The sequence below is a fragment of the Pelodiscus sinensis genome, chromosome 2 (genome assembly GCF_052426305.1).
Source record: "Pelodiscus sinensis isolate ZL-2025 chromosome 2, ASM5242630v1, whole genome shotgun sequence".
In the NCBI taxonomy this organism is placed as follows: Eukaryota; Metazoa; Chordata; order Testudines; family Trionychidae; genus Pelodiscus; species Pelodiscus sinensis.
This window is the reverse complement of record NC_143053.1, coordinates 175,739,453-175,753,886: the sequence shown is the minus strand read 5'-3', so window position 1 is coordinate 175,753,886 and position 14,434 is coordinate 175,739,453. Positions and strand designations below refer to the sequence as shown.

General features: G+C 47.5%; 1 long non-coding RNA gene across 1 annotated transcript; it reads right to left on the bottom strand.

Moving 5' to 3' along the window:
• Positions 1-3,149: 3,149 nt before the first annotated feature.
• Positions 3,150-13,836, bottom strand: LOC112545971 (uncharacterized). Its single transcript, XR_003089556.3, has 3 exons — positions 9,544-13,836; positions 7,375-7,424; positions 3,150-5,717 (listed from the first exon to the last, which is right to left on the bottom strand). It is a non-coding gene; the product is annotated as an uncharacterized LOC112545971 (long non-coding RNA).
• Positions 13,837-14,434: the final 598 nt, after the last annotated feature.

Genomic DNA, 14,434 nt, shown 5'->3' with positions numbered 1-14,434 from the left:
CCAAACAAGTTCCAATATCCAAACTCCCTTTACAAACTCCCACTCAAACTCCCCTGTTTACAGCTCTGTTTGCTTGGCTCCTGTGCCGCTGCAGCTATCTGTGACCATTGTTCCTTGTTCTGTCATCTGTCACAAACTGAGAACAGCTTCTCTCCATCTTCTTTGGAACCTCCCTTCAGATAATTAAAGGCTGATATCAAATCTCCCCTCACTCTTCTCTTCTGTAGACTAAATATGCCCAAATCCCTCAGCCTCTCCTCATAATTCATGTGCTCTAGCCCCCTAATAATTTTTGTTGCTCTCTGCTGGACTTTCTCCAATGCATCCACATCCTTTCTGTAATAGGGGGCCCAGAATTGGATATAATCCTCCAGATGTGTTCTCACTCATGCCAAATAGAGGGGAATAAACACTTCTCTAGATCTGCTGGCAATGCTCCTGCTAATGCACCTTAATATGCTGTTAGCCTTCTTGACAATAAGGGCACACTGTTGATTCAATCCACTGTAATTCCCAGGTCCTTTTCTACTGAACTGCTGCTTAGCTAGTTGGTCCCCAGCCTGTAGCAGTCCCTGAGATTCTTCTGTGCCAAGTGTGGGACTCTGCACTTATCCTTGTCGAACCTCATCAGATTTATTTTTGGCCCAATCCTCCAATTTGTCTAGGTCACTCTGGATTCTATCCCTGCCCTCCAGCATATCTACCTCTCCCCCTGTGGCTGTAGTAGAGAGAGAGAGCTTGAAGCACTGGGCCTGGTGCAAGATGTGAGGCCTGAACCACAGTCTGCAAAGCCAGGTCATACTATGGAGCAAAAGTAGACCTGTCATAAGGCAGATGCTTGCTTACAAGTTCACTGTCTGATATATGAACTTGACAAAGGTAAGGACGCCTTGCTAAAACATGGGCATTCCAAAGTACTAGGTACTGGATATTTATGTAACCTCATTCCTGAGAGACTGTACACCAACCCTGAGTTAAACAGAATGGGAGGACAGAATAATGTATGAATAATGAATGTTTTGTTAGAACCAGCAGGAAAAAGCTCTAGGGTTAGTAACTAACCACATCAGGAGTGTAATACATAATTTGTTCACATCCATGTATCAATGAGAAATCATAGGGGAGGCACCTTTATCCAGCGTGGGAGGGCAGCAGAAATTCCCACAGCTGGCTGAGCTGGTCCATTGTCATGGGCATGCCTGAGTTAATATAATTGTAACCAGGGAGTCAGGGCACAAGGATCACGTTTTGTCAACGATAAACCTGGCCAAGTGCCCTCAGCACTGAATAAAGTCTGTGGTCTGTCTGGGTTATGCTGTAAATGTCTGCTGAACCAATTACCTGCTCTGGACTTGGACTCCATACCGAAAGAATGCACATGCTCCCAACAGACAATGCTCCCGACTGCTGATTTGGTAAGTGGTAAACTGTTTGCTGCAGGGATTGTTGCAAACTAACATGACAGAAAACTTCAAGCTAGGAAACCCCCTAATTCCCTCCCTAGGTATCCTAGTTGATTAACCGATTGATCGATAAGCAAAAGCTTATAGGTAAATGCTACAGACTACATGCATTTTCCTCCCCGTCCCTCCCAGTAAATTTTTTAGCAGCCTGGCCAGCATCCCAGCTCAGTTGTAGCTTACATTGAGTCTGAGACCTACCCCTGCTGCGGCTCTGCATTGAAAGTGTATTAGGAGCCAGGCAGGCAGGCAGGCAGCCCTCTCAGTTCTATTTTGTGCTAGGTCCGAAAGCTCAGATGCCCCCCTGGACAGGGGCTGCTGCCACCCTGCACTGCTGCCTCTGTATCAGAGACAGCAGCACAGGACAACAGGCAGCCGGTCCAAGAGGGAAGCTGTTTTTTAAACTGGCTCCCCTCGTGGACAGGATCCTGCCTGGAACCCCATGCTGCTGCCTCTGATACAGAGGCACCAGTGCAGAGTGGCAGGGGGTTCCTCGGGAGTGATGCTGGGGCACACTGGCTGCTGGCCCCACCCTCAGGGACTATAGAATAGTCGACTAACTGATAAGAAATCACGATTTTACTCGACTATTCAATTAACCAACTTTTAACTTCCCTAGTATCCTCTATTAAACCCTAGATTAATAAGGTTTGGACACACTGGGTAGAAATATAACAATAAAAGTGGTCCATATGAGTTTAAAAAACAAAGTGGGAAAGAAACGTAATGGAATCTGCAAGGCTAAAACAGAGACTGTATCCCTGAAAAATAATAAGAGTAAGAAAGGTATCATGTTGCAAACTATAACCATGGCAGTTAAATGGTTAAGCCAATACAACACAAAACTGACCGCAAATAACAGAAACAAAGAAAAGGTTAGAGGAAACAACGGAAGCAACAAAACACTGGGAAGCACAGGAAAAGAACAGAACTTTGGAAACAGTTGTAGAGAATCTGCAGAAGAGAATTGCCAACCCCCATTATAAATATTGTTGGGGCAAGAAAAGATTTTGGGTATGTACGTAGCGGACAAAGAATGAGTACAGTAATGAAAAAAGATGGCCCTAGTAAAATTAAAATATGAAATTTGGGGTGATTGGAATAGGTTTTGCAATGGAATGACCCATATTGGCCACCACTGGAGGATAAGAGCCTAGTTCTAATAAATCCTAAACAGAGGCTTAGGCTGGTTCCTGTTACAACAGGAGAAGTAAGTGCCCAAGAGAGAGAAACAGCAAACAGTACTCTGAATTCATAAATCAAATGAAATAAAAAATGGAACAGTTCATAGACCACACAATGAGACAGGAGTCACAACATGATTGCAAGGAAGTAGATAAAAAAGAATTGTAAAGTGAAAAATCAAGATTGAGCAGATTAACACCTAGAATTGATGAAGTAACACATAAATTGTCCAGAAACAGTTAACTGTAGCAGGCAAGGGCACTCCTGCAATCCATTTGGTTTGCAGACAAAAACAACAGACACCAGGGAAATAAATCCAGGTTTTGCAAGAGCAGATAATGACCCCCCCACACACACTCTTTTCTCAAAGCCAGGATAAAAACCAGGGGTTATGGGTTCCCAATTGCTTTTACTCCTCGCTCAGAGCTAATATTCTCAAATATTTGTACACACTAGTTAGTTTTGCTTTATATCTTCTCTGTGCTTTAAAATAACTTGATAGATTTAATTAATCTCTCTTGGTTCAGGTCTTCCTCCCATTCTAGGTTGCTCTCCTCCCACTTCCATACACCACTCCTTACTTCTGCCTTTTGTTTTAAAAGTTAAACGGTACAGCTATCACAGAAACCTCTGTTGCTAAAAAAGAATGAAGCAACTGAAAACAAAATATAACAAAGATAAAACATATTAAAACCTTTACTTTAAAGAAGTCCAGCAAATGAGTTAGTTTAAGCCTTCAGGAATGCAACAGCTGGAAATACTCCTAACTTTCTTGAAGATATGGTTGCCAAGCAATAAAAATTCAGACTCTGCTTCTGATCCTAACTGTGGATTAATATTTAAAACACAAATTGTCCTTGTTTTCACATAACAGAGTTTTTAATATAAATTAATATAAAGTAATGGAAAATACCATCTGCTACTAAATTAATACATCAAAGTGTGCAAATAATTTATTTTTAGTAATTCCTATTAGAAGTTTAAATAAAAATGTTATAACTTGCTTATTTAAATGTCTCTTTTATTTACCTGTTTTCTAAAATACATTGCCTTAATAATGTTGAGCTCTTAATGCCTTAAGTTGTATACAGGAAACCTTGGCCATTTGCAGTGGATACATTACTGGTACCACTGTGTATGGTGAAATTTGTGAATACTGAGAGCCTTGGCTCCTGGCCCCAGCACAGAGCTCCTCATAGCTCCCAAACTCATCTCAGGGCTAGGAGTTGTGGGGAACTAACAGTGTGGCCCGGGAACTGCGGGGAATTCACCAAGGCTCCCAGCAGCTGCACTGAGTTCCCTGCAGTTACAGGCCTCTGCCATCCACTCCCAGTAGAGTTGCCAGATGGTTTAACCAAAAATACTGAACACCCTCCTCCCCAAACAAACGGGAAGAAAATTCTGTTGAAAAAAAAGGGGGTACCAGTATCAGTGGTGAGATGTATTTGGAGGAGGGTGCACTGGATCTGTAAGAACTAATTCTTGGATTGACCGTCAGGAGGAACTGTGGCAGTGAGTTAACCTACTTCAGTATTAAATTTGGGTTACAAGAGAAATGTAAAACAAACAAGCAAAAAACATTTAGGCTGTGTCTACATTGGCATCCCTTTCCGGAAAAGGGATGTTAATGAGACACATCGCAATTGCAAATCCGCGGGGGATTTAAATATCCCCCGCGGCATTTGCATTTACATGGCTGCCGCTTTTTTCCAGCTTGGGGATAAGCCGGAGAAAAGCGCCAGTCTACATGTGATTCTCCGGAAAATAAGCCCTTTTCCGGAGGATCTCTTTTTTCGAAAGAGAGCATCTACACAGCAAAAGCGCATTGAAAAAGCGATCTGCTTTTTCGAAAGATAGCTTCCAATCCATGTGGACGCTATCTCATATATAAGGCCACCCGGAACTAGTTCAGGCAGGGCATTAGGTCAGCAGTTGCTTCCGAGTGCTGTTGCTGAAGGCTAGCTGAGAGACGTGCTTAAAGGGACTCCACCCTGGATAGCCATTTCTCTGCTTCTGCTGAGTGCTTGCCTACCTCTCCAAGGGACAGCAAAGCTTTAGCTGTGTGTGCTCTGGTTGCCCAGTATTTGTACACCTCAGCATTATTCTTCCTGCCATGGAGCCGGAGCTGCCCCTGGACATGCGATGGCCCCACATGGCCAAGTTGCAGTTTGTGCAGCAGTTTGTGCAGGCTGCCTTCACGGCCCGGCACGAACTCGACACCGAGCTCATCCTTGAGACCCTTTCTCTGTATGTGGGAGCAAAACCCTGGCAACAGCACCCCACAGTGAAGAGACCATTTTGGAGGCTGGACACCAGTTCCGACTCGTGAGAGGCTGGTCATGGAGCAGTGGGACAACCAGCAGTGGCTCCAAAATTTCCGCATATGGAAGGCCACCTTTTTGGAGCTGTGTGCCTGGCTTTCCCCTGCCCTCCAACAACACGATACCCACCTGTGGCCTGCCATCCCCCTGGAGAAGCAGGTCACCATTGCCATCTAGAAGCTCACCACCCCAGACAGCTACTAGTTGGTGGGCAACCAGTTCAGTGTGGGGAAGTCCACCATCGGGGCCCTCCTTATGGAGGTAAGGCACTCTTGGGCTGCAGTCTCTCTGGAGGGGGGGAGAGAGGAGGGAGTCCTGGAAACGGGACCCTAGGGAAAGTGGAGTAGAGTGGTGCAGGGGTGGCAGAGGGAGGGGGCATAGGCATAGCAGAGGGAGGGGGCAGAGGCATCACTTGGGGAGGGGGAATGGGCATCGATTGGGGGGCAGGGGGAGGGGGAATGGGTATAGCAGGGAGGGGCAGGAGGGTGGGAAGTAGGATCAGGGACAGCAGCCGGGTGTGCCATCATTTCCCGCATGATGGCACACATGTTGTTGCCCTGCCACACAAGCTGGTCCCACATACGACTCCACCACTCAGCGTCCTCCCGGACCTTCTGCACCAGGGTCTGCTGCATGTCATGCAGGACGCCCACATGCTGCCTCAAGAGGTCTTCATGGACCCTCGTGCGCTTTCAGAGTTGGGAGGCTGCCTCGGCTAGTGTGGATCACCCCTCAGAAATGGCTGGTCCAGCTGTGGAGAATAAAGAGGGAGAGGCGGTCAGTCATCCATGCACACACTGTCCCTGAGGCTATGCCCTCTTTTGAGCAGCGACCAACAGTCCTCCGCCCAGAGGATGGAGATGTCCTGGGAGCAAGGCCATATGTGGCCTGCACAGCAGGCTCAGCCTCACAGGGGCCCCGAGGTGCCAGAGGACCATGCTGCCCCCCTTCCAGACAAGCAGGCAAGGCAAGTGTCCAGCCATAGTGAAATCCCATGGGCGGGAGAAGGGTCTAGAGCAACATGGCCCTCCATGGGGCCAGCACACACCTGCGCCTGGCAGCGCTGTCCGCGTTAGCGGGTGGTGCCTCGTGCGGGCAGGCATGCCTGTGTGCTCTGTGTGGCACTCTTCGGTCTGCATGGGGTCGTGTGTGCCCTTGTGACGAGCCTGCTTCCATGGTGGCTGGTGGTGGGAGGGCGTCCCCCCCCAGGGGTCAGACCTGTGTGTGTGGCCTCCCCTGAGCCTGTGAGCAGGATCCTAAGGGTGCTCTGGGGCTGCCTCCTGAGGTTGCGTGGCGCAGACTGGCACTGCACATGCTTCCACATGCACCGACTGCAGCATGATGTCCAGGCTGAGAAGGTTGAACAATGATCGCACCCCATCCCCTCTGTGCCTGCCTCCCCCGCTCTGTGTGTGTGGAATACTGAGAGCACTCATCTGATGATCCCTCCCCACCATCTGACGATACCTGTGACACGTCCAGGGCCTGGGATACTGGCTCGAGAGTGAGGGTGACTGTACTGGCCGTGTCCTCCTCCTTCTGCCCTGCTGTCTCTTATCCTCCTCCTCCTCCTCCTGGGCAGGCGACGACGGGCATCTCAAGCCCCGAGTCCACCACCCCGGGTGGAGAAAGGGTTTCCCCACCTCCCCCTGCCTCCCCCCTGGATCTGGTGGAACTCCTGGTAGTAGGGGCTGGAGTGGGGTCCTGTCCCGGAGTGAGAGCTGCGCTCCCTTGCCCTGGTGTAGTCCTGGCATAGCTCTTTAACTTTACTCTGGACCTGTTCTAAGGTAGGGGGGCAGGGGTGTCCCCTCTTCGCCAGGGCCTTGACCATGTGCCCATAGATGTCTGCATTTTGGCACCAGAAGCAGAGATCCTGCAGGGTCTCCTCCTCCCCCCACAGCTCGAGAAGGGACAGGATCTCCACTCTGGACCAGGAGGGTCCAGAGCCAAGGGAATCTCAGGGGGCTTGCGGCTTGCGGCTGGGCCATGAGTGGCAATGCCTGCAGCAGGGAGAGCCGTGTGGTCAAGTGCTGCTCCCAGGGCCGGCTTCCTGCCACAAGACTTGTCCAGGGTGCCTGCAGCTTTAAGAGCTGGCAGGAGACAGGAACTATAGAGTTTGGATTAGTTTGGAAAGAGTGTCCACCAGGGCATCTGTGTTATTTCCTGGAGGCCTCTTCTTTCGGGGAAAAAAAAAAAAAAGCCTCTTCCATGTCCACACGTGCCTTTTTCTGAAAGAGTTCTTTTAGAAAAAGGCTTCTTCCTCATAGAAAGAGGTTTACCACTGTCGGAAAAAAACCCTCTGTTCTTTCGACTTTCTGTCAAAAGAACGCAATAGTAGTGTAAACGTAAGTGTAGTTTTTCCAGAAAAACGGCTGTTTTTCCAAAAAAATACTGCAGTGTAGACATACCTATTGACATAGATCCGTTCGTTTCCTGTAGATGCTGTCTTTCAGGTAACCTAAGGAATGGACAGTAACGAGTCAGAAGTACTGTCAGAAGTCAATAATGGTAACCAGACACTGAACAAGATTGTTTTGAACAACATGTGTGTCAGGGTGCAGTGTCAACATGGGCACAGTGTGAACATAGGGCTGGGGGAAGGTAAGCCCCCAGCCCTACCCCTGTGGGAGTCAAGACCCCACGCTGCAGGGGAAGGTACCCAGCTTTAGAGCCCAGGCGGCCCCCAGTCTGGGTGGGGCTGAAGCCTGGGCATTCTCAGGAGACTGGAGGGATCTGTGCTGAAGAGGCAGCAGCACTGGAATCACTGACCACAAATTATGATGGATAACTAACATGAAATTTGGCTACACAATTTATTACTCTGTAACTTCCATATGCAGTACAAATAATGTCTTTACTAATTTGTTTTTCCTTGTTTTTATATGGTTTGCTGCGATTAGTTTCTTGCTTTTTATTTTCCCCACTTGTTTTTGGCTAAACAGTTTAGCAATGCCATGCACATTACAGTAATTCCTCATTTAATGCTGTCCCAGTTAACATTATTTTGTTGTTACATTGCTTATCTGCTAAAGCACATGCTCATTTCAAGTTGGGCTATTCTCTCTTATAAACTCATTTGGCTGCACGTTTTGTCTACTACTTGCAGGATTTTATGGAAACGCAGCCTGCCTTTCTGGGGTTAGGAACCAGCGTGGGCTGGCAGCCTCCCATCAGCTCCTCTAAGTTCCCTGTAAGGTATACTGCTGTGCTGCTCTTGCCCTCCGCCTCGGAGATGCTCTCGGGAGTATCCTGCTTGCTGGAAGGGGGAAAGGGGTACTGATGTCAGGATGTCCCCCCAACTCCTCCCAATCGAGTCCCACATTCCGTACCCCATCTCCACAAAGCAGGAAATCACAGCTACAGATTCTTAAGGGTGGACTTCCTGGTCTGCTTATAAAGGCAGTGTACTTAAAGGGGTAATGCACATCTCTGCCTCATACACACACACTCCTCAGCACTGCGCAGCTGTATGTGCACCATCCAAAAGAGAAAGTGGTGCGTTCCAGCAGACTAGCATGGGTTCATCATCATGTTCAGTTTCTGCATAGAAGTGTTTGTAGCCCCTGCCCTGTGTCTATTGTGTTTCCTCCCTCCTGCTTCAGTGTGCTTCTAGAGCAGTGTTTCTCAAAGTGGTCTGCAAAATGACTTTGAGAAACCCATTAACTGGCCCTGATGGTTTGTTTATTTACTGGCACTGCGCCCACAAAGCCTCGCGGCTTCCATTGGCTCCATTTCACCATTTGCAGCCAATGGGAGCCATGGGAAGTAGTGTGGGCCGTGTCACCGCTTCCCGTGGCCCCCCTTGGCTACAAACAGTCAAACAGAACCAATGGGAGCCGCAAGACTCCGTGACAATGGCTCCCGTAAATAAACCAGCATGGCCAGTTAATGTGTTTCTCAAAGTGGTCTCACAGACCACATAGGCCTCATTTAGTAGTACGACATTCCCTGGGAAATATTCCACCCCCTGATTCCAACACCTCAACCAAGCTTCACAATCATCATTGCGGTGTACAGTATTGTTTAAAATGTATACTGTATATACTGCCCTTTTGTCTGCTGAAGAAAATATCCCTGGAACCTAACCCCTCCCATTTACATTAATTCTTATAGGGAAATTGGATTTGCTTAACATAGTTTTGCTTAAAGTATCATTTTTCAGGAACATAATTACAGTGTTAAGCAAGGAGTTACTGTATAGTCTGCAACTAACAAGATCCTAGCTCTCTTCCCACTCTATGGGGCTGTTGGTCAAAATGGAAAAGCCTACACTCCATAGGATACATGCTGGAGTTCACAACCTCCAGGGTTGGATAGGTTTGTCACTATATCCAACACCATCTCCACATGACGTCCAGGCCCGCAACACAGCAGAGACCTGCCTGCAGCTTCTGGGTCATATGACAGCCTTTACACAGTGACATTAAATTCCAGACTACATTACCAATGCCCTCAACCCTAGCTCAGAACCTAATATCTACCAAGTGTGCAGAACACCAAGCAGACTCACTGACAGGAATTTTTGCCAGGATGATGAATAGGAGCTAAGTGATTCTAGCACATGAAAAATTTCTCACCTGGGACTTCCTGGGCACAGGCCTCTTTACAACACCATTTTGTTAAATCTCGGTAGTTCTGTTCGAGAACATGATGCAGCTTCTTAGAAGTCATCTTCCTTACTCCATGGTCCTGAATCTTGTTATATGTTTATCCCCCCACCTCAAATTCTGAACAAAGTAAACCAAAAGAAATCAATAATCATCCTTATAGCACCAGATAGCTGAGGCAGTCAGGATTCCTGGACCTGATTTGCCTATCTCTGCAGCCACTTCTTTGCCTACCCAGTAGCAGACCTACTAAATCAAGATTTGGGGACAGTAACTAATCCCTGCTTCTCCACAGTACATCTCAAGGCCTCAGGGGTGCTGGACCAATTTTATAGTAAGGGTGCTGAGAGCCAGTGAGCCAAACTCTAAACCCTGTGTATAATGGACACCAAATCAGAGGGTTCTACAGCATCCCCCGTTCCCTTAGTTCCCGTACATACACTAGTTACTGTACATGTAAGTAACTTCCCCTTTTCTACGCATTGGCACACAATGCAAAGATTAACTCATTAATATGTGTAGGGCACAAATATTATGGTGATGTGACATATATGTAACCAAACAGATTTTAAACACTATTTAGCTCATGGCCTCATTGATATCTTGTGGTCAATATAGAGCTCCCTTCATTGCCCTCAAAACTTAGAGATTCATACTTTAAAACACTGAAACAATGCCCTGCAAGCCAAAAAGAAAAAAAAAGAGGACTTACAAGAAATTATTCACTGGCAAAAACTGATCCTTCAAAATGTAAATGCCCCACGGCTATAAATAAAACAAACTGGCATATAGAGTTTTGAATAGTGTTTCCAGTCTTTGGGCTTGTCCATAGATGGAATTTAACGGGCACGGGTATAGCAGAATAAGCTATGCCAGAATAAATCCTCCTTCGGACACTATTCTGCCATAGTTTATTCTGTTATAGCTATGCCAGTCAGTGTCCCCATGTGGACAAACCTTCACAAAAATTGCTTTCAAGTAAAGATAGATAGTTTTCATAATATTTTTCCTGTCTTTTGATGGTGTTGCTCTACCATTAAAATATATAGCATTCCTTTGATAACACAGTTTCCATAACAGAAACTGAAATGTTACGCTGTCTTGTATCTGTCCTGTATAACATCCTTTTTAGTAGATATATGTGAAGTTTATGGCAATCGTAGTACCAATTGGCTTGGTCACAGAGGACAAAGAGTTAAAATGGGAACTATTAAGACATTTCAGATGTTTATCAAGCTGACAAAAAGAAATATAGAAGTCTACTGAGAGGTCTGTGAACCAAGGACATTCAGCCTCTGTTTGCATTCTTTCAGTTATCTCCTTTTAGCTAATTGGACAAAGAGTAAGGAAGCGCCTCATATTTTTCATGCCCTCTGACAGTAAAACCTGTAGGACAGAGGTGAAATGTACTGAGTTTCTGATTAATGTTCAATTCAAGATTATTTTGAGGCTATTGAGAAGGTAGGAGCTGCAGCCCCCCAAGTTGGCTGAAATTAGCAATTTTCAGAGATTGGGGGTGCCAACCTCAAAGAAGGCAATTGACACTGGAATATTTAATTACTTCACTGCAAAGCTACCCAGCCTTCAAAACAATATAATATTAAACTTTGTGCCAAAGCTCTGAAATATCTTCATGCTGTAACTTGATCCTATATATAGTTATCTGCCTGACTTATAGTCATAGAGAAACCGTTTTATTCCTTTAACTATTTATCCACACTTCCAGCTCAGTTCTGTAGAAACCTCCAAAAGATTTTTACAATGGGTACAATGCCACTTTTCCTGGCAGAGGAAACTCTGCTGCTCATACCTCACTATTGGTCTGATTTCTTGTGATCACAAGAAGGAAATAATTGGTGTCCCATATTTGGGGTGACTTCATTCATATGCTTCTGCAGCAATTTCAGTTTACTCTCAAAGGCCTAGATGCAATTGAAAGCAGAAGAGGCAAAAGCTTGCTTGCCCTGCAACTGTGGACAAAAATCATTGAGCTGTTTTGTAACATCCACCAGAAAACTGAAGTCTCACAGCCTTTCTACACTAGTTAGCTATGGAACAGGTTTCCTTACTATGTGCATAAACTCTTCGGGTTTTTTCTCTCTAGGGCAAAAAGTGCTTTAGACTGAGGATAGTTGTACCGGGCTTCACTTGCAGACCAATAGGCATAAGCAGTGTTTCTTAAACTTTTTAAGACCCAGGAACACAAAACAATTTTTTTATGAGGAACACCAAGGATTTTTTGTTAAGCACAAAGAAAAAAACAAACAAAAAACAACAACAACAAAAGGTCAGGGGAAAAAAGGGTCCAGGGGAAAGTTATTGAGGGAAAAAAAAGGGCAGCCATTTTTAAGGGCAGGCATTTTGAATTCTGTTGTTCGCCGCGGCACACCTCCGACTGCTTCAGTTTAAGAAACACTGGGCATAAGGGTCTGGCCAGGGCTTAGCCATCTCCTCCTTCCCCCAACGCTCCTGGTATGGCTTTGTTGGACAATATGAGAGACCCTGGTGACCAAGATTCAAGTCACCATCCCCCAAGTTCTCCCACTAACATGAAGAAGTCCTTCCTTTCCATTAGGTCGCAACACAGGGGCCCAGGAGGAAAGAGTGAGGAGTCCCCAGGGGAATAAAGTGAGGAATCCCCTCAGTCCACTCTAGCAAATGCACCAGACCATCCTTTCCTAGGTCACTTACTGCTTTATTTGTCATAATCCCAACCAGACATGCCATTGCAACTCTTGCATATTCTACTCCTGGGGGAATATTGCACATGCAGAATTAAAGTCCATCACATTTTTCTTTGCTTCCCCAAAGAAAAAATGACTTTCTGACAGGGAAGCAAAGGGAAGTTGCAAGAGTTGTCACATGCCTCTCCGCACCAGTGCTTGCGCATCACTTCAGGCAGCCTGTGGACTGGTAAATCACTGTAGGAATGAGATGAAGACGCTTAAACCGGTGGCTCCTAACCTAGGTCAGGCCCAGCTGCTAGTCTTGGATGGCTTGTGGTAGGGGGTGGATGGAACTTGTTCTTCTCCTGGAAAGAGTGGCTGGATCTAGATCAGACCTACTCCCAGAAACTTCCTCAAGATGCGGGAATCTCCATTCCCTCCTTCCTGCCCCCATTGCGTCTCAAACAGAGAGGGGGAGAGGCAAGGGTGATATGTGGGGGGCATGTGCCCCCAATGCCATGATGGGAGGGAGAAGGGGCTAATAGCCAGCAGGCAGCACTGTTCTGTGCCCTGAATTTTGGGTAGTCCAGTGGTACCCAAGGCAGCTTGGGTGACTAGCAGGGAGCCTGGCACCAGAAGTATGGGTTGCCCCTTCCACATACTCTACTGGCAGGAAGCAAAGTGACCCAGGCCCAGCTGCTCCACTCCATCATCTCCCAGCCTCATCACTCTGCTTCCCACTGCTGGAGAGTGTGGGGGTTGGTTCCCCTCCCCCAGGTGACACAGTGATTAGCGGAGGGAGGGAGGGTGGTGCCTGGCACCAGCAGCAAAGATCTGGACCGACCCCACATTCACCGCTGGTGGTGGGTGGAGGAAGAGGAATTGCCCAGCCTCAGTCTGTTCTGCTCCCAGCCATGTTGCTCAGGGAAAAGGGCTTGGGAGAAGAGGTGGAACTGCCCCCACACTCAGCGGCAACAGGGGAGCCAGGAGCCAGGGGAGCTGAGTGGGCTGGGTCACTGTTTCTGACCCCAGCCAGTGACTGTGGGGGCCCACAAACCCTGCTGCTGGCCCTGGGCTCCTTGCTAATCATTTGGGCTGTATTGCTTAGGGGAGTGGAGTTGGGGGAGGTAGGGGCAGGAAGAGGTGGGGCACTCCCCTGGGATAGGGGTGGCCCAGAGAGGACTCACATGGTGGGATGGTCACGTGGCCAGTGCATCCCCTGTGTCCCTCCCCAGCAGTCACTGCTGGGGGGAGGGGTCACCATTTAGGGAGCTGCTCCCATATCCACCTAACCCCAGTGCATCCAGTCCCTCACTCTTGAATCCAGATCATACCCTGCTGAGACCTACACTGAACCTGCCACCCTGATGTGCCCTATGCCCCTGCACCCAGGTCAGTCTGACAAACCTCCCTGCACCTGGCTCCCCCCCCCCCATTGAGCCCCAACCAGCTGCACCTGGACTCTCACCAAGCCCCACTCCTCCAGCATCCAGACTCCCCACTGAGCCTTCCCTTCTCCCCCTGAGGCCCATCCTGTTGAACCCCAACTACCTTCATCTGGACCTTCTTGCAGATTTCCGTTTCCCCTGCATCTGGAATGCCACCCTCCAACAAGCCCCTGTGCATCTGGATGTTTTTTACACCCAGATCCCCACTGAGACCCCACAGACTGATTGCCCCATGCCGAGTATTTTCACCCCACACCCAGATTCCCCTTGCCTCCACGAAGCCACTCCACACTTAGATTCTGTTGGACTCAGCCTTCCTGCCCACACCTGGTGCACCTGGTATTGAGGGGCATGAGCCAGAAGTGTTTCTGGGACACGGCTGGCCTTTGTGCTGTATCACCATCCCATGCAGCCTCACTGCCAGCTCTGTGTAGGAATGGTGGAGGAGGGCTGCAAGGTGATTTCCCACTTCCATGCAACCAGTGGCCTGTGCTCCTTACTTTCATGCTAGAGTCCCCACATTTATTGACAGGTAAAATTTGTGTACGTTTTAAATACTGTGTGCAGAATTTTTAATATTTTTAGTGCAGAATTCCCTCTGACATAATATTCATTGGGTCTGAAACTGTTTCCAATATATAATTTGTCTCGCTGTGCTCTTTTAAAACTAATGACCTAACATAATTTCCTTGTCTAATTTAAGGTTTTCACAGGCACCACAGATAAAGATCAATGATGGCTACATAC